We start from the raw sequence: 21,475 nt of genomic DNA, 5'->3' as shown, positions 1-21,475 counted from the left end.
GTTTCATTTTTTTCTGTAGGTCTACTATCTACCACATTGCCTTGCATGCAGTAGGGTTTGAAAAATACTTGTTGATTGAGTGAATTCATCCCTGAGGTAGTTCACTAGAGGGATCTCCTTTCCCTGGTATTAATCCATTAGTTACCCTTTATTACAACCAGGGAGCAGGGCAAGAGGAGAGCATAAGAAATGAATGTTCAAACAACAGATCCTCAAATAGGCAGGGAAAGGGATATGTCTGGAGATATCCCTTAGTTTTCCTTTCAATGCTTATGACTCTATGAGTTGAGGGGGGTGTAGGACCACAGTAATTGATTAAATCAAAGTAAGTAGCCATGATAAAGTAGATAACCTTACCTTTGGTCTAAATTTTTCAGGGCTTACTGATAGAGATGGATAAAGTGCAAGCACTGCCAAGCCCCAGGCTCCCCTGTCATTCCCAGTCTTGAGAAAACTTAAGAAGACAAATTGGTCTTGGTCCAAGAGGTGTTGGTCTCAGAGACTCCTTCTGCGGGGGTACCCTAATGGGGGTATTCCTTGGACCAGTGGCCCTCCTTGTGGCCCCCATTGCTTGAGTCACTGGGGGTGTCCTGGAGGGGCACTCCTTGGACTCCTGGTGGCATCAAAAGCAGGTTTCCCTGCTGCCAGAACTGCCAGGAGTACCCTCGGGTCTTTTCCTGGCCATGACAGCAGCCAGGAATTGAGCATGTTCTTTGTCTCTAACCCTTTCCCTGAATTCTCTCTTCTCTGCTGCAACTAGGTCTCTGTTGTTAAAGACTCCAAAGGCCATGTCCAATAATTGAGCCTGAAATATTTGGGGTCCCATTGTCAATTCCTGCAGTTTCTTCCTAATATCTGGGGCAGACTGATTAATGAAATACATATTAAGGATTGCTGCCCCTACTATAGAGTTGGGATCTAAATTCATATACTTTTTAAAAGCTTCTTCTAGTTGGTCTTGGAAAAGGGTAGGATTTTAAGCACTTCCAAACCAAGCCTTCTTGGAAATCCACCCCAACCCAAGCATAAGAAAGGGATTAGGGAGAGGGGGGAGGCTTATGTACCTTTCAGTATTGTGCTGAGAAGAATTTGGGATTAGACAGTGCTTCCTGGTCAAGGAACCATATGTTGAGGTTTAGCAGTTTAGGGGTGCTGGTGATGTGCATGGGATCTGAACCACTAAAAGAAAAAGACAATGCCTTTGGGATCTGGACCCCAAAAAAAGAAAATCCCTGGACTTTTCCCAAATTTCTGGCATTTGATTGAGGATGTAATCCACTCAACTGTCTGTTCATTTTGACTGTGTCTTATCTCCCAATTCTGTTACTTTCCTATTGCCCCTGGCCACTTCCTACCCTTAATCCTAGCTAGACTCCATTCTCCAGAGGTCCAGGTCCCTGTTATTCTGTTCACTCCAGCTTACTGGCCACTCCCATCCAGGTCCTCCTTAGACCCCCCTTCCGTCACCCCAGACTACTTAGCCACTCCTGGCTGCTTTCCACAGTCCTTCTGTATATAAGATTAATCTTTTCTATATTAAGGTGCTCAGATTCTTAAGTTTTGGTACACTTGCATTAGTGATACAAATGCTTAGATTCCTTAAGAGTCTGGCCAATCTTGCAGATCTTGTCTTTGTCTGAAAGAAGGCTTGGGTTGAATTCTTTTGGGCAGGACCAGCATGTTGTAATTTTGGAGTCCTAGCACCCTAAAACCTTTAAACCTCAACACTGGTACCCTAAAATCATGACACATGGCTGCTGCTTGAATGAATTTGACCCGATTCTTCTTTCAGCCAAAGACAATGTTTATTAAAGATCCACTGTTTTGGCCAGACTCTCAAGGAATCTGAACATTTGTGAGCTATTGGCCAGATTTTAGGAATTAGAGCTCTACATCATGTCTTTAAGGACATGCCAAGTCTCCATCAAATAACTCTTTGAAATCAAACTAAATTATAGGTAGAACATTTCCCTGATATACTAGTATAGAAACATTGTCAATAAAGGAAACAATCCAGAATAATCTGACATTACTTGTGTTTGAATCCTAAAGCCATTTTTACTTTCATTGAACATTGCTTCCCGATGTAAATATCCAGAATTCATTCTATTAATTATATAGTCTAGAAATTTTCAGATTCTGCTTTGTCTTGGAAATTAATGAAATCTCATAATCAAAAATGGTGGGTAATTTTTTTTATATTGGCATTTTGGAAAGGAATCTATGAATTGCTGGTAAAATATTTAATCAGAAGCTCAGTAATATCAAGAACACAGACAATTTTCTATAAATATGTAATTACTTGAGCTAAATCCCTCAACTGAGTAAACAAACATGATTAAAAGGTTTGTTGCAAGATTAGGTCTCTTGTCTATGTCCATTTTACCCTCAGCAGAATACCCTAATGTTGGACCAGGAGGAGAATCTTGCTTGTAAACCCACTTAATAATAACAACAACAAAAATAGCAATAATAATAATAGCTAAAATTTATATAATGCTTACTATGTGTCAGGCACTGTGCTAAATGCTTTACAATTATTGTTATTTTTTTTTCATTTTATCCTTAAAAAAACCCAACAACTCTGTGGAGCAGGTTCTGTTATACTCATGTTACAGATGAGGAGATTGACGTGAATGGAGGTTAGGTGCTTGCTTAAGGTCACACAGTTAATACATGTCAGAGGCCAGATTTGAATTCAGGTTTTCTTAACTCCAAACCCGGCACTCTACCCACTGTATCACCTATAGGTTTCATAACTTTGTAAAAAAATAAGTTTCATTTATGAAAACACCAACTCTCTTCCTTTGATCCTTTTTTTAAAATTTATTTTTTAAATTTTCAATTCAAACCTGTGATTTTTCCAATGTATAATGCTCTTTTAGTGTGTCAACATTTACCAGCAATGTATATAGTCTGATAGTTGCATGTAACAATGAGAGCTTAAATACTTTGCACAGTCAGTGTCTGTTGGAGGTGAAACTTCAACCCAAGGGAAAGAGCACTAGAATTGGAGATAGAGGACCTAGATATGAATCCTAGAACTACTTGTCCTTACCTATGTTACCTTGAGTAAATCACTTCTTTCTGAGCCTCAGTATCTTCACCTGTAAGCTTTGGAATAGATAATGTCTAAGATCTCTTATGACCTCTTATAGTCAATAATATACTGATGATATTTTAAATTATAAAAAGGAGAGTCAGAAATACTTTTCTATGTTATTTACAATTTCTGTTCAGGCCTCCAAATTGTGAATTGTGTTGCAAAAAAAAAATGTGATGTCTATACAACATAATAGGAAACAAGGTGGGGGTTTAAATATGTAGTGATGATTATTCTTTGAATTTAAAAAGCACATCAAACTGCTAATTTGGTGTCCTCTGTTATATAAACCCCTTCAAAACTTTTAGTTTTTTTTAATTGGAAATTAAAGTTGCTCTGTGTGCCTTTTAATAAAAATGGATTTAGATTTAATGGAAAGGATTAGAGAAGAGAATAAATTATTTTCATTTTTTTTAATATTACAATGCTGCATAATGCATACCAGCTAATTGCTTTGAAAATTAGCTCTGAAATAATATCACTTGAATATGAGATTAAAGTTTGGACATGGCAGTATAAGTATTAAAAGGCATGTGTAAATTTTCAAATTATTGGCAGAATTGTTAGAATTCCCTTATTGGCCTAATTAAGCTATGGATTGTTAATGAGATATACATCAAAATGAAGAGAGAAAAATAAAGTAATTCCAGTTTCACATAATTTTGAACAGTGGAAACCTCAACTGCGCTTGCTTGTCAATTGGGGTTTTATTAATTTTTCTCAGCAAACCTTCCAATTTAAAATTTTGGGAGGTGCCTACTATGTTCTAAGCCCTGAGAACATTTTGTAAAAATTTTAAAATAACAGCCTTCTAAAAGTTCACATTCTAGCAGGATTGGGAGGATACAATGTGTACAACATATAAAGTAATATTAAGTAACCACACTTCACGTTATGCCACATAGACATTTTATATCCTAGACCAACTGTTCTCCTTTCTGAACTTTTGAACTCAGAAATCCATTGCCTGCTTTTTCAGTTTTGCAGACTATCTCCTTAGTTTGGAAAGCACTCTCTCCTTACACTTAGCATTTAGAAGCCCTAGCTTCCTCCCAGATTCCACTCATAAGTCACTTCCTGAGGGAAATCTCTCTTGATTTTCTTAGTTTTGAGTTCTTTCTCCAGGACTTTGCTGGAGCCAGCTTTTAAGCAGCTGCCAAAAGCCAATGATTGAATTTTTAGCATTTACACTTCAGAAACCAGAAAACCATAAATCAGAGTTTGATTTGTTGTTTTGATGATTGTATAAGCTTAAGAAAGTGATGGAGAAAATGTTGACAATACAGATTAATCTTTTTTTTAATTTTTGGATTGCCAGTTGTTAAACATTTATACCATACCAATGATTTTTCTCTCTTCTTGAACTGTTGTATCAGTGGATCCTATAAACTTTGAAGTAAACTGAAATTATTGGAGGGTCTGGCTGACATCGTTGGGAAGAATAAAAGCATGACCATAAACTTCGGCAGTATATCCAGAGGAGATATGACATTTTTATTCCTTGAGACATAAAGTTTTGCAAGGATTCTTATAGTCATCACAGCATGTTCATGGAGAAATGCTCTAACATATCTAAGGAAGGCAAATAAGTAAGCATAGGAGACCTTTATATTTGATATGAGATCATTTGATATTCACAATGACTTCGTGAGGTAATCAGGGAAGTTATCATCATCTCTTTTTACAGATGGGACAACTAAGTTGATGGGGTCTTCTCATATGACTTGCAACTGAAACGTCCTATGTGTATTGTATTCACCTATTAGAATATGAGCTCCTTGAAGGAACAAACTTTCTTTTCTAGTTTCATCCCTAGCATTAAGCACAGTGTTTTATACATAGTAAAATCTTACATGTTCATTTATTCACTCATTCACTTATTCAAATAGAGGCTTAGGCTTACCTTAAAAAAAAACATTTTTATATACCAGTGCTAAAAACTAGGATTGCAAAGAGAGCTTACTTTATTTTTTTTAATTTTTTATTAATATATTTTGATTTATCAACAATCACTTCCATAAACTTTTGAGTTTTAGATTTTTCTCCACCTTCCTCCCCACCTCTCTCCCCAAGATGGTGCACAATCTGATATACTATACATTTACATTTCTATTAGACATATTTTCACATTAGTGATGTTGTAAGTAAGAATTACAACCAGTAGGAGGAACCACCAGAAAGCAGAAACTAAACTCAACAGAAGAAAAAAAAAATAGCAAATAGTATGCTTCCATCTGCATTCAAACTGCATAGTTCTTTCTTTGGATGTGGACAGTATTTTCCATCATGAGGCTTTTGGAGATGTCTTAGATCCTTATATTGCTGAGAAGGGATGTTTATCAACATTAGTCATCGCACAACATGGCTGTTATTGTGTACATTCTCCTGGTTCTGCTCACTTCACTCAGCATCAGACCATATAAGTCTTTCCAGGTTTTTCTTGAAGTCAGCCTGTTCATCATTTCATAGAGCACAATAGTGTTCCATTACATTCATATACCACAACTTGCTCAGCCATTCCCCAACTGACGGGCATCCTCTCAATTTCTAATTCTTTGCTACCACAAGGAGAGCTGCTATGAATATTTTTGTATATGTGGGTCCTTTTCCCATTTGTATGATCTCTTTGGGATATAGCCCTAGAAGTGCTATTGCTGGGTTAAAGGATATGCACATTTTTATAGAGCTTTGGGTATAGTTGAAGGATCTCTTTCTGCCAAGTGTTTAGCCCTCTTATTGACCTGAATGATGAGCTGCTCTCTGCCACTGTTACTACCACCAAAGTTTACTACTACCACTATATTCACCTGCCTCTTCTCCTGTCCAGCCCCAATTTCAGTGTCTCCAAAAGTCTCTTTCTGTCTTTTGAAGCTTCTCTGGTCTGGAAATAAATTTAAAAAAAAGACTCATTGTAATTCTTTTTTTGTTTTTCCTTAACAGAATTTGGTTTTGTGTACTATCTAGGTCATTGTGGATAATGTTGTAAAGGCACTAAGGGAAAATTGCTATATCTCACTATGCCATCATGACTCTGCCCCTTCTCATTCTTGGTGAACCATAAAAGAAAGACAGAATAAATGAATAATGGAAATTACCTACATTTTTAATGTGTACTTGGGTGGACAATACATTAGTACCTATTTTTAGGCATAGAATTAAATAAAAGGAAATCTGACTGGTTTTCATTTGGAAAATTGTCCATTCCGCCCTTTTAATAAGTTCAAGATTCTTTCAGATGCTAAGCATCTTTTTAACACAAATATTTTCCCAAACCTCCATTTAAAGAGGGAGCTCAGCTCAGAACATCTTTTTTTCTCAGCTGTATGCACTACTTTGAGATTTCTCTAAATTTTTCCCCATGCCTATGAGTTGGGAATCTTCCCCTTCCCCATAACACTCCCTGCCTTTCAGCTTCTTTTTGTATGTTGTCTTGCCCCATTAGACTGTAAGCTCCTTGAGGAAAGGGAATTTCTTTTTTAAAATTTATTTTCCCAGCACTTAGAATAGTACCTGACACACAGAAAGTGCTCAATAAATGTTTATTGATTGATTGATGATAATGGTGCATGATTGACAATCATAGAAAACCCAAATCTTTGAAGAATTAAGCATTCAAGTTACATAAAGGATAATAAAATTATATATGGTGGATCTAAATAAACATGTTATTAATGATGAATTATACACAAGAGATGATTTAAAAGAATCAGTGATCTGTAAGACAGGTGGTTACTAATGTAGTAAGAATAAAAGTAATAGCCTGATAGTTCTAGTTAACCTGTAGTATCAACAAAATATGAAGAATTCCAAGGGAAATCTCAAGGATGTTGGGTAGTTCTCTATGGAGTAATTAATGAAAAGCAAGGACAAGAGACAAGAATTATATGGGCTGAGAAGACATAATTGCTTTTCAGTCTTTATAGGTGTCAGACATACCCAAACCTAATCTTGTTTCCATCCAGGTATAAGTAACTCACATTTGCATAGAGCTTTTTAAGGTTCACATAGAACTTTCCTAATAACAACATTATAATGTACCTAGTTTACACAGAAGTATGCCCATTTTACAGATGATAAATTTGAAGCTTGGAAAGATGAAATGATTTGCCTAAGCTCATACAAAGCCAATAAGTATCAGAGATGAGATGTCAAGCCCAACTCATTTGAATCCAAGTCAGATGCATTGTCCGCCATGCTCTGAAGTCACTTTACTTCAACTGTATTCTTTCGATGTAGGTAAATCTCCACCAGTTTATTTTCTTTTATTTCAATAGTTTTGTGCTACCCTTTAACAATATTTTTCTTTAATTATAAAATACCTACAAATTGGCCGAATACACTGTTATTAAGTTTGAATGGACTTAACCTTCAATATCCCTTCTACTAAAAAGTAATCAGTTAATCCCAAAAGGATGAAATGCAGATAGAAAATTTTTCACAGGAAAAAAGTAAACAATATTTGAGCCAACTCATATCTTTTTCATGTATATATTTTTTAGAAAAAACAATGAAATAAAGGGCAAGGCACTAAATTATTTCCTAAGATACATAGTTTTCTGTCATTACCCTTACCTTTTTTCTTAAATAAAGGAAATCTGAATAGTGATTTGATTTTCTTTCTTAAAATATGACAAGCAGTTATTGTTACTTTTTTCCTATTAACCTACAGTTTACTTACAGTGAGTTAAACAGTTAGCTTCAATGTGAGAGTAAAATGGATTGGAAAGTAGGCAAATGATGAGTACCTAGATATGTGGAAAAATTAAGTGGATTAGACTTTTTTTTTATCTAGACCAAGTGATTATACATTAAACAAGAATTTGCCACTATTATTAATGAGTGGAGCTAAAGAAATAGTGTACAGGCCTGATTCTTTTGGTTGTTTCCACTGAGGATTTCTCTCAGGGGTCATTTTAGTCCAATGACTGTCAGCCGCAATTTTTGCAGTGCTTGCCAAAGAGTTTACATATCACATTATTAGCAACACTCCTCTGAGGAGGGACTTGGGAATATTTCCTCTGGGAAAGAACTCTTAGGAGTTTTTATAAGTGGCTGATAAAATACTTGCCTAACTGAGATCCACAGAACAAAGGTAATTTTGCGAGAGACAGAGAGGGAGACACACACACACACATACACACACACACACACACACACACACGCACACACACACACACAGTAAACACTAAACACTTTCAAGCACATGGATATAAAAGATATTTTTTAGATCAGTACAAACAAGCAAATCCGTCAGAAAGTACTGGTATATATTGATGCTAAAATTCTTAACTGTAACCCTAAGGGCACAGAGATATAAGCATCCTAAAGATAGATGCAATTGCTTGAATGCTCTTGGGCCCCAGCTTAGATGAGGTGATGAAAATATTTTAAAAAAATGTTTCTACTTCTAACCATACAGGGAAAGGGGGAAGCCTGATTTTATTGATCTCTTGCTAACTGAAAGAAAGATTCCAAAGTTTTAAAGGCAGAAAGGCAATCCTGTGCATCCAAATCATTCCTTTCAACATCCTTTGTGTCCAGTCAAATCAGCTTTCTAATGTATGGAGTCTGTATAGCCTGCTTCTTGGCTACCTCTCAAGGAAAGTTGGAGGCAATATCACAATTTCTGCCTTTTGTTCTTTATGCTGGATATGAAGAACACTAAAGGGACAAACTAATTTTTTTTGATTAGGCAATGGGGTTAAATGACTTGCACAGGGTTACACAGCTAGTAAATGTTTTGTAACTGAGGCCGGATTTGAACTCAGGTCCTCCTGAATGTAGGGACTAGCTACCCCTGGGAACACTAAATTTGAATTGAGAAACACCAATCCCATGGGGGGAAAAAAAGCAAGCTTTATCTTCCATCCCTTCATATGACATTGCTGTATCTTTTTTTTTTTTTGCTTTTTGGTGAGGCAATTGGGGTTATGTGACCTACCCGGGGTCACGCAGCTAGTAAGTGTCAATTCTGTAAGGTCAGATTTGAACTCAAGTCCTCCTGACTTCAAGGCCAGAGCTCTATGCAATGTGCCACCTAGGTGCCCCATGCTGTTCCATTTTTTAAAGACCATCTGTTTTAGCTGAGGAAGGGAAACTTATTATTTCCTCACCATTTTTTATTAAAAATACCCATCAGACAAGGAGATGGGGGCAGCTAGGTGCCACAGTGGGTAGAGCTCCATCCTTGGAGCCAGGAAGACCTGAGTTCAAATCCAGCCTCACACAGTTGATACTTACTAGCTGTGTGACCCTGGGCAAGTCATTTAACCCCAATTGCCTCACCAAAAAGCAAAACAAAAACAAAAAACAAAAAACAAACAAAAGCATAAGGTGACACGTCTAACAATTTAAATAATAAGAGAGCTTTAGGGTCTACAAAGGACTTAACAAGTATCATCTTATGTTACCCACACAATAATACTGGGAGGCAGGTGTTATTATTATCCTTAATTTGTAAATGATGAAAGTAAGGTAGATAAAGGTTAAGTGATTTGTCCAAGGTCATACAACTGGTAAAAGTTTGAGGCAGGTTTTGAACTTGGCTGTTCCTGACTCCTGGCCCAGTGTTCTGTCCATTGTACCACCTAGGTGCCTATTTATGTATCTGATTCTGACACCTAAGAAGGCATTTGCCTTCATTGAATCTTAAATTTCGCATCCATATTTGCTTTTATTTTTTAATTTATGTACACAGTTAAGAGTCCTGTATAGGAATAGATACCTCAATTTACTCCAATTCAACAGGCACTTACTTAATGCCTACTATGTGCCAAGCATTGGTAGGCCCTAGCTATGGAAAGAAAAAAAATGAAACAATTTTTGCCCTCAAGGAGCTTTCATTCTACTGAAAGGAAACAACATAGGCTCATATGACTGAGAGATGGAAGGGACCATAGAGGATATCTAATCCAACTCCCTTCATTTTCAGATGAGGAAACTGAGACTCAGAGAGGTGATAAAACACCTTGCCCATCATCATACAGATATTAAGTGGCACAATTCATGTCCTCAGATTCCAGATCCAGGGTGCTTCTTACAGCACCTAATATACACAGATAAGGACATTTACACACACACACACACACACACACACACACACACACACACACACACAAAGTAAATCAAAGTAATTTGATGGAGTGCTAACAGCTGGGGGAGGGGCAGTAAATAAAGACCTCCTTAAGAAGGTGTCTTTGGAGGTATACTTTGAAAGAAGCTAGCTTACAGAAATAAGGCAGATAGAAGTGATAGCATGGATAGAGGTAAAGAGAAGAAAGAAGTAATGTTCTATACAGGAAGCAGAAGTAATTTGGTTAGATGAAGAAATTGAAGTTGATATAGCAATACAAATATGCTCTAAATCACTATTGATCAGAGAAAAGAAAATCAAAACAACTCTGAGGTACCACATCACACCTATCAGATTGGCCAACATGACAAAACAGGAAAATGATAAATGTTGGAGAAGATGTGGGAAAATTGGAACATTAATTCACTATTGGTGGAGTCGTGAACTGATCCAGCCATTCTGAAGAGCAAATTGGAACTATGCCCCAAAGGCTATAAAAATGTGCATACCTTTGGACCCAGCAATAGCACTTCTAGGGCTATATCCCAAAGAGATCATACAAATGGGACAAGGACCCACATGTACAAAAATATTTATAGCAGCTCTTTCTGTGGTGGCAAAGAATTGGAAATTGAGGGGATGTCCATCAATTGGGGAATGGCTGAACAAGTTTTGGTATATGAATGTAATGGAGCACTATTGTGCTATGAGAAATGATGAGCAGGCACACTTCAGAAAAACCTGGAAAGACTTGTATGAACTGATGCTGAGTGAAGTGAGCAGAACCAGGAGAACATTGTACACAGTAACAGTCACATTATGCCGTCACTAACTTTGATAGACTTAGCCCTTCTCAGCAATATAAGGATCTAAGACATCTCCAAAAGTCTCATGATGGAAAATGCTATCTGTATCCAAAGAAATAACTATCAACTTTGAATGCAGATTGAAGCATAGTATTTGTTCTTTTTCTCTTCCATTTTATTTTGTTTTCTCTTTCTTGTTGTTTCTCATATTGTTTCTAATTCTTCCTTACAACATGACTAATGTGAAAAGATGTTTAATAGGAATGTATACTTATACCCTATATCAGATTGTGCACCATCTTGGGGAGGGAGGTGGGGAGGGAGGAGGAGAAAAATTTAAAACTCAAAAGTTTATGGAAGTGACTGTTGATAATTCAAAATAAATTAATAAAAAAAAGAAATGATGAGCAGAAAAATAAATTTTTACAGTGGCTCTTTCTGTGGTGGTAAAGAATTGGAAATTGAGAGGATGCCCATCAATTGGGCAATGGCTGAACAAGTTTTGCTATATGAATGTAATATACCACAGCAGGAGAAAAATTTTAAACTCTAAAGCTTATGGGAGTGAAAAAAAAAGAATTGGAAATAAAATGTTCATTCCATTACAGCAAAAATAAAGAAAGAAAAAAAGAAAAAAAAGGAAATAGTTTGGTTGAAGTCTAGAGTGCACTGAAAAGGAGTAATGTATGATATCAAGAAAAATGGGTTGGAGGCAGACCATTAAGGACTTTGAATGTCAGAAGAGTTTATCATTTATTCTAGAACAATAATCTCTATAGTTTGTTGAGCAGGAGAGTGACTTAGTATTACTTGTGCTTTAGGGATATCAATTTGGTAGCTATGTGGAAGCTATTGGATAGGACACTGGGAAGCAGAGAGACAAATTAGTCAATTGCAGTCATCAAGGAAAGAGGTAATGGTGGCCTGAAAGATGGTGGAAAGGGGCCTTGAATGGACAGAACAGTTGCAAACATATTATGAGTAATCAGTGGGAATTGACAAGTGACTGGATATGGGACATGGCAAGTGGGAAGAGTCAAAGATAACTCAGAAATTAAAGACATAAATAAATGGAAGTATTGTGGTGCTCTTGAAAGAAACAGAAAAGTGAGAAATCAAGGAGGTTTGTGGGAGTGGTGGATAATTAGTTTTGTTTGCTGTATGTTCAATTTGTTATACTTATGAGACTTTAATGAAGAGATGTCCAGAAGGCATGGGGTGATGCAGTATTTGGTGATCAGTAAAGAGGTGAGGACTGGAGTATATCAGCCTAAAGACCATAGGACACGGCTGATGAACAAGTGGAGACCAAGAATAAATGGTCACATATACAGAAGATAAAGGAGGAGCATAATGTGGCAAAAACCTGGGAGGATAAGAATATATTGGAAGAAGTAGTAATTAGCAGTTTCAAAAATTGCAGAGATGTCAACAATGATGATGACTGAGAAAGAAAAATGGGTACTGATTTTATAAGTTAGAAATTATTGGTAACCTTGGAGAAAGCAGCTCAGTTGAGTGGTAGAGTTGAAAGAGAAATTGCAAGGGTTGAGAAGTGAATGGGATTCAAGGACATAGGTGCACTAAGAATAGATAGTGTTTTTGTGTTGTTGTTTTTTTCTGGGAGTTTGTGGGTGAAAAGCAGGAGAGAGATCATAAAACAGACAGTAAATGTCAAGAGGAGGTTATTGGAGAGTGAAGAGGAGATATGGAAATATTTACTTCATTTATATCAAGTATGGAAGGAAGAGAGAGAGATAGAGAAAGAGAGACAGAGACAGACCATGATAAATGACAGGCATCCAGAGAAAATTAAAAAGTTGAGGAACTAAAACACAGGTAAAGAGATTGAACTCACAAAGGATAAGGACTAACTCTCAGAGACTGGAGCAAAGGAGAAAAGAATGTGGGTTATGGGGACATGAATTATGGAAATGTGGGGAAAAGAGAACTCTTGGCAGATGACCTGAAGTTTGTCATTAAAACATGAGGTGAGACCTTCTGTCAAGGGTGTGTGGGGGCAGGGAGTGTGGGAGAGCATTTTGTAAGTGGTTTGAGAAAAATAAATTTTAGAACAGATGTTCTGTGCCATGTGATGAACAGAGAACACTGAAAGACTTTTCACACAGATAGGAAAATCAATTTGAGATTAGGGAAAGGGATTGTATCTGTGATTTCATTGTTGAAGGGATCTGCTAGGAGAGGAAATTTACTCTACCAATACAGTTCAGCAACTTTCCTATCATCTATAAGCAGAGCAATGAGAGTTTACTTACTTACCCAGGGTCACATAAACAGTATATACAAAAGGTGTGCCTTGTTCTCAGATTTTCTTGGTTCTTTACTTTATTGTTCCACATCTCTATAGGGTGACATACCAGGTTTTTTTTTATTTGTATGTATTATATATACTATAAGTCTGCTAAAGTAATTTTTAAAGATTAATTTTGGTTTGACTCTGGGGTTGTCTAAATACACAACTATACAATCTGCAAAAAAAAGATAGTTAATTTCTTCTTTGCCTATAAATAAGTTGAGATTAGTTCAAATAAATTTATAGTGAATTAAGTCAGAATAGCTGTGTGTTCTCTTCCATCAGCATTCTGTTGCATCACACTACCTCTTACCTCAAGGAAAGAATATGGATAGTGAAGGCAATTCAAAGCTAGGTGATTGGACATGGAATCAAAGGATTAGAAGTCAGAGAACAGCAAAATTTATATAGTCAACATTTTTAAGGGTGAAAACCAGGGCTGCAGAAGTATTGAAAGCAGGAAGAGGTGGATCAAATTAAAGTTGCAGCAAGGATGGAAAATAGTTCTAGGAGGGCTGATGTACAAGGAGACATGGAGGAATAAGATGTTAGAGAGAAAAATCTCAGTTCTGGAACATGAAATTTGATAAGATAGTATATTTGTCCCTGCGAGTCTGAAGTAGAATGAAAGTGCAAGCCATTAGAGTTGAAGTTGATGAACTGGAAAGCCAATCTCTGTCTTAGAGATAAAAGAACTTCAATAAGAAAATCAAAGTTCCAAAGCATAAGGCAAGGGGTTGGGGTGAGGTGGAAGACTGAACTAGGTAACAAACTTCCTCAGAAAAGAGAGAAATTGCCTTTTGGCTCTAGGAGCTACCTGCTTCATGTCAGAATGGACAAGTTCATGAAACCTGGGAAGGTGGTGCTGGTTCTGCCCAGGCAGTTGTCTGGGTGCAAAGCTGTTGTCATCCAGAACATTGATGATGGGACTTCTGACAGGCCCTACAGCCATGCCTTGGTGGCAGGTATTGACCACTACCATCTCAAAGTGACTGAAGCAATGGGCAAAAAGAAGATTGCCAAGAGATCAAAAATCAAGTCCTTCGAGAAAGTTTATAACTACAACCACCTCATGCCCACTAGACACCCTATGGATATCCCATTGGACAAAACAGTTGTCAACAAGAATGTGTTCTGGGACCTTGCACTAAAACGTAAGGCGAGGAGGGAGGCCAAAGTCAAATTTGAGGAAAGGTACAAGAGAGGCAAAAACAGGTGGTTCTTCCAGAGGCTATGGTTTTTGCACTACTTTATTGGTCAGTAAATAAAATGTTCATTAAAAGAGAAAAAAAAAAAGGAAAGGAGAGAAATTGACATGGGGAACTGGTAGATAACTGCCAACATTGTTTGGATGTGGTGATAAATCTGAAAACAGCAAATCCAGAAGGAAATTGATGAGAAAGTTAGGCCTGATGCAATTGCAGGGAGTAGGCTTTCCCGTTTTACTGTCTCTGTGTGTCAGAGGGCAAGAGAAAGGGAGCATCCAGTAGTACTGACAGGTGTGGAAAAGAGTGCAGATTATTCAAGGAGCAGCCAGGTTACTATGATAGCAAGGAGATAGAAGGAGGGGGAGAAGGAAACAATAAAAGGGATATTTTGTTCATAACAGAAGAGAGTTCCAGAGGGCTCAGTCACAGAAGAGGACAAAGGAGACTGAGAACAGAGATGAAGTAGGGCTATAGTTGCAGATGGGGGAGCAGCAGGGATACAATTATAAATGGGGCACCATGGCACCTATTACATTTTTCTCAGCAAGCCACAGTAACTCAAGTCCAGGCCTCAGCTAGCACATTTCTTTGGCTATCTATTTAGGCAGGAACGGTCAGGGAGAGTCAGGTTCTGAGGCTCTGAACAGTTGTGGTGTTTAGGAGATCTCTTTGTATAAACTGTTCATGGGCAGTACATTTTCTACCTCCCCATTCCCCTGTCAGAAGGAACATCCCCACCAGGAGTACCAGCCCAGACATTTAACAGTATAAAGGCCTAGAAAATACAAAAATAGTATACTCTTCTAAAAACCTTTGTGCCTGAGACAATATCAGGGGACAATGGAAAAAGAGACAGTTTTGGAAATAAGCAGGGGAAGAGTCATATTTTCCTTGATGTGAATATGTAGACACTCCTCCCTTCAGAATGTTAAGCAACACACCTTCAATAAAATACCTGAAATAATAATGTAAAATCAATTCTGAATGCCTGGTCACAGAAGTAAGCATTTGAATTATGAATACTTATTGCTCAGACTTACAACTTATAGTCACTTGAATATTAAATGTGGCATGATCCAGGGCTTATTTTCTGAATGGGTAAAATTGCTTTTACTGGTGTGTCCCTAACTTCCTAAGAAGTGTACATACTAAAGCTAGAAAAACCCAGAAACTGAGCTTTAACTCCCTCCCAGACTCTTGGTCGGCCCAGTTAGAGTTAAATCCCATACTTCTCTCTCTCCCCTTCCTCATTCCTTATTAGGCAATTTAGAAAATACCCTCATTTTATTGGTCCCAACTATACTACAATTCCCCCCTTATGGATGGCAGAATAATCTCCTATCGGTGCCAATCAATCTTTGTCTAAAATACTACATAAATTTGAGTGCCAAAGGCCTCTGGGCTTTTGATCAAATGGAGTGTTAAAGCTGTTGGGAAGTTCCATGTCAGGAAATCACCATTCCATGTGTTGTTCTCCACTGCAGGTAATGGGGAATACATATAAAAATAATGTTTCTTTTGATACCTGTTATCTTGTAAGTAGTAATAAAGTTGGGTTAGCTGTCATCCTTGCATGGCTCTGCTGCTCTTCATCCAAATTCTCCCACACCAAAATGGCTCCCAGGCTGTGCACGTTACTTCCCTCAGGGGCCATCAAATTATTATGAAGGCTCCACCTCATCAAACTGACCCAGTATAATAAGTGAGAAAACACATCTGGTATAGACTGAATAAATTTTGATAGCTAACATTTCTATGGCAATTTAAGATTTGCAAAATTGCTTTAGATTCTCACCAGCTACTTCCAAGAAACTTTTCAGATAGATATTATATCCCCATATGTTACACTTGAAAAAAACAACAACACTGGGAAGTAACTAAGGCAGGAATAGAACTCAAGTCTTTCTAAGTTTACATGCTGAATTCTATCATTATACTATTCTGCCAATAAAATATGAATATTATATGAATATATACATACACACATATACACATATTATATTTATGGTTATATAAATATCTTCTTTCAAATGAATATATATACATGTTCTGTTATGATTAAATTTATATTTATAAATTCACTGAAAATCATTACTGAATTCTTAGTACCTTTAAAAACAAACAAACAAAAAACCTCCATGCTTCTGAGCAAAGAAACTGTACAAATTTAGGAGGTTTTACTTGGTCATGTGAGTGAGAGATTTCATTTTATCTTATTCATATGATTAGGGCTTATCTAGACATACCAGATCATAGCAAGGAAGAAGGTGGAATATTCCCGGTGGATAAGGCCTCATGACTTAATTTGATTTGATATATCCACATTGATCATACCCCTTTTGATGAACAAGAGGAGAAGCTGTCAAACAGAAAATATGGAATCAGAGATAGTAAGAATATCTGCTTCCTGAGAACTTTAGAGAAGTTTCTTTAGAGAAACTTTAGAGAAGTCTTCTAGGGTTCCCTCTGGAGACTGCTGCACACAGCTATGTGCTTCTTTGAGCTTGTGACTGCCTTGGGTCTCATTCTTAAAATGAGCAACATCAGACTAGTAGTTAGAATTGTCACCTGGTGATTAAGCTAATTATTATGAAGTTGTAATCCATGAACTTCTTTGACACTATGAGGATTTTCATTCTTTAAAAAAGTTAGGACTCATTAGTGAACTGGAAAAGCTATGGAATTAGAGGGACAATATCGAACTGAAATACAATTTCTGCTATCTGCTGCTACTTACTGCTTCAATCTCTTCTCTCCTTCTTAATGAGCTTTAATAAATTCCTCCTTTGTAAAAGAGTCCTTGTTTCTTTAAATCAAAATCCTATCATCATAGTCTTATACTCCAAAGTATCAAAGCATTTAGTATTTTTTTCTCATCAACTAGCGTTTATTATATACTCCCCAAAAGTACAGACACTGTGAGATATAAATACTCAACTTACTGATATCTATTTGTATGAACGGCTGGCCTGCAGTGGGGGCAGAGATGAATATCCAAAGAACCTACAAGAGATCTTTAAAAAACAAAATAAAACAAAACAAAATTCCCTGAACCTCTCTATTTCCTACTCTATTTCCTGCTGCTGATGTTCAGCTAAATCTTTAGTTACATGGATCATTTTGTGAGATGGACTGGCAAGCTAACCCTCATTTGTAATCTATTCTTATGGGGAAACAGCATGCTTCAAACAACATGGACTTTCATCACACCAAAACCATATTGGTTAGGCCTGCCTATATCAAAATGTCTTTTCCCAAAATAAGCATACGGTTTTTTCTTCCTTTACTTTCCTAGATTAATAATTAGGATGGTTTTGTTTTCCTTTGAAAATTCAGAATCCAAATCCATGTCTCATGAGGTATACACATATATTTTGTTTCACTTAACTTTTACTTTTTGTCAGCTGCTCCTACATTAGGAAAGGTAGAGAAGCTGAATTAACACTTTTGTAGAAATATATTTCTCCATATATCCAGGCAGTAAAAAAAAAAAATTAAAGATTGCAATTTAGTCTAGTTTTATTACTTATGCATGAGACATGCAGTTTAACCAATTTAAATTAATAGTGTAAGTGTTACAAAGATAAAGCAGTAAAGAATTTTTTCAAGTCAAACAAATACAATTTGTAATGGAATATCTTTTTTTAGCATTAATAAAAAATAACTTTAATTATTACTTGCTACCAAATGGGGAAATATATCCTGATTACATAAAAATTTTCTTTTGTTTTTCTGTCAAAATCCATATTTCCAGTCTTGTTTATTTCTCTTGCAAGTACTCTTACAAAAATGCTTTAATACTTCTGAAATATCAACAGGGTAGATTATAAGTACAATATTACTTATTGCACATATTCTATTCAATTTAGTAAATGAAGTAAAATACCTTATGTAAAGCACTTCATAAGCCTTAAAGTGCTATATGAATGTTAGCTATCACAGTCATCAACATTATTAAATAACATTCAAAAGTTGCTATGGCAAAAATAAAAAGGCATTATATTGTGAACAACCTGTTGAGAAATTTATCTAGATTTAACTAGCTTAGTCACTGGAATATAGGCATATTCATGCTTCTCGATGAGACTTCTATAATTCCCTGGTACCTCTCATAGCTTATACTTTACTAGAATAACATTGAAGAACCCAGAGTCACTTCCATGATGAAAATTCAATGTAAAGACTTAAAGGACTTTTTTTAAAATCATAAGATAATTTGAAATCTGGGTATTTCACTTTCTTGTGCAATTACAAAGGGGGCATTTTTATAGGCAGGGGAGAGAAATGACTGTTCAGTTTTACTTTTGACTTGGTAACTTGGAAATCTCTAAAGTTGAAAGCTAATTTGAATTTATTGGAGAGAAGGATTTCTCAGAAAGACAAAGTTCAATATATATAATTCAATTCAGTTAGGAATGATCTAATATAGATAATTTTAGTTCAGGATACATAATTCAATAAAATTAATAATACATTAACAAAGATTTATTAAGCATTTTTATGTCTGTTTTTGTGGTACAAATACACTGAAGGAACAACAGCAAAAACAGATCAGTCCCTATACTCAAGGAGTTTGTGTCTGACATCCTTCTCAGGGAAAACAGCATATATACATATAAGTAAATACAAAATATATGTAGTACTTCTGCATATATTAAGCTAGCATTTCTATAGGTTTTGTATTTATGTGTAATTTTGTGAGAGCTCACACATATGTGTATAAGAACTGTCTTCAATTATTTGAAAAGTTGTTATGGAAGAGGAAGGTTAGATTTGTATTATATGCCCCTAGAGGAAAGAATGAAGAGCAATGGGACAATGTTGCAGGGGTAATTCTAATAAATGTAAGGTACCAAGAATATAAAAATAAAGCAGGTTTTGGATTTTACTTTTATGCAATGGAAAACCTCCTAATAATTAGAAACATTCAAATCCATAATAGGAAATAGTGGGTTCCCCTTTATGAGCAGTATCTAATACAATTCTTAAAGACAATTTGCTTCTCATGTTGTGGTGGAAATTTTTAATTTAGGCATAGGTTTGACTAGATGGCTACTGAGGTTATTTGAACCTAAACAGCATCTATGATTCTACCCAAAAATGCATATGGATGTAGATGAACTAATTGCTGGCTTTCCATATGCATAATATAACATAATATATTTATATACAAACATGCATAGAAATACAAATGCAATAAATTTTCCTTCCCTGAATTAATGAAAAAACATATATAAGTGGCTATAGTTCTATCTAACTGCTTTTTAAAAAATGTCCTGAAGAGTCCAAAATCCCCATAAATGGGAAATGTTTGAAGCATCTCCTTATCTTCTTGGAAACATGTCTCAAACCCTAAGAGCACCTTCTTTTCACGGGAAGGATTTGATTCCCACCCTACCTCTAAGAGTCCTGACTTCAAATACTCTCTCCCTACTCTTCCAATGACCGTCAGATCAGGCAGTTCTTTTTAACATCTATATTGAACAAAAATCTGAAAGTGCAAATTTTATGAGGACCAATATGCTTGACATAAAAGATAGTTCCTAGTTCCTCAATCATACTCGGGGTGGGGGGGGACGGTTAAATAGCTTTAATAATAATAATGACTACATTATTGTTAAAGCTGTAAAAAGATTTTTGGATCAACTCTCCTCATATAAAGAATAGCTAGGTGATCATCTCTCTCTTAGTTTATTACTATATAATGATCATTGCTCCCCACAAGGAAAAGAGTGATGCTTCAGGGGCCTCCCATAAGTTTTTTTTTCTCCTGAGAATCATAGACTCTTCATGACATTGTAAAAAGGATTTTAATTGAATTACATCCATATAGACCTACTATTTCAAAGATTTGGGGAATACACTGTGTATGTGTATACGTCTGCTACTTTGCTCATTTTCCTTATTAATTTTCATTCCAAGTTCTAATGTCATTAAATGGTAAGTTTGAATATGTCCTTGTTAATTTTTAAAGTTTCAATGTTTCACAATAAATAAATAATTAGCTTTGAGTCTCTGATTTAGTTTTTTTATCTCCTTATTGTTGATATTTTGTTTGATGATATCTTGCTCAGGCTAAAAGGGGGGTCTGTAACCACTCTGTTTCTCCACCTCGGCCTGGTTTACTCTACTTAGGTATCCTACAGACCTTCTGTTCACTGGAGCTCACCATACTGGTGATTGACATGGTGTACATTAAGCCTCAATGCAGCTCAGAATTCCTGATCTTAAGGAGTGCACCAGACTTAATCTTCCCCAATAGCAAGGATTGTAAATATAAATTATCATATCCAGACCTACCCTAGTTGTCAAATATTACTTATTTAATCAAGAAAAAAATATTTCCCATAACTTTTTCTGCTTATCAAATCTCCCTAATATTTTATACTTAAATCAGCATCACAGCTCACTATACTATTTATCAACAGTGCAACAAACAAAGAAAAGAAAAACAAAGATATAATTACATATCATCCATGAGAGTGATCATAGTCAAAGTTATCTTTAGTCATCATTGTAACAGCTGACTTCTTACATTTGGAAATGCAGTGTTACTGTTCATTTCTTCAGGATACCAATTAAAATCCCTTCTTAATAATTCTCATCATGATACTTCAAAAGGTATTGATTAAACTCAGTTATCTCAAGAAATAGGTTCTCTGAGTGCTTTCTCTCTGTCTTCTGTGTACATTCTGACTGTCTTTCAACACTGACAGTTATAACTTTCAGTACAGAGTCCTCAGAGGATGACAGTTAATCAGTAACTTCCCAGATTTCATTAGTTCTTCAAGATACAGTAGCAATATCTGTAATCTCATTGAAAGTGGATATTAAAGCTTACATTGCATTAACATCATTGAATATTATATTATCATCACTAATAATGATGAAATTTTAGATTAATTGAAGTTTACAAAGAATCTTTCCTAATTCCTAGACAAATAACTGACATTTACATAGTGATTTAAAGTC

At 36.0% G+C, this 21,475-nt stretch overlaps 1 long non-coding RNA gene and 1 pseudogene across 2 annotated transcripts in view; one reads left to right on the top strand and one right to left on the bottom strand.

Moving 5' to 3' along the window:
* The window catches only part of LOC110193830 (uncharacterized), a 39,681-nt gene extending 18,501 nt beyond the window's left edge, over positions 1–21,180 (bottom strand). The window contains exons 1-3 of one of the 2 annotated variants that reach the window (XR_002320555.2): positions 21,039–21,180; positions 16,750–16,862; positions 16,035–16,188 (exon numbers count right to left, since the gene is read on the bottom strand). This is a non-coding gene — a long non-coding RNA (uncharacterized LOC110193830). Of the gene's footprint in view, positions 1–16,034; positions 16,189–16,749; positions 16,863–21,038 lie in introns of those variants that run through there. The other variant, XR_013484327.1, reaches the window with a different exon arrangement.
* Positions 14,128–14,559, top strand: LOC110193819 (large ribosomal subunit protein eL27 pseudogene; annotated as a pseudogene).
* Positions 21,181–21,475: the final 295 nt, after the last annotated feature.

The sequence above is a fragment of the Phascolarctos cinereus genome, unplaced genomic scaffold (genome assembly GCF_003287225.1).
Source record: "Phascolarctos cinereus isolate Bilbo 61053 unplaced genomic scaffold, phaCin_HiC Scaffold_2;HRSCAF=192, whole genome shotgun sequence".
In the NCBI taxonomy this organism is placed as follows: Eukaryota; Metazoa; Chordata; class Mammalia; order Diprotodontia; family Phascolarctidae; genus Phascolarctos; species Phascolarctos cinereus.
Note: the sequence above shows the minus strand (reverse complement) of the source record. Positions and strands in the feature narration are given on the sequence as shown.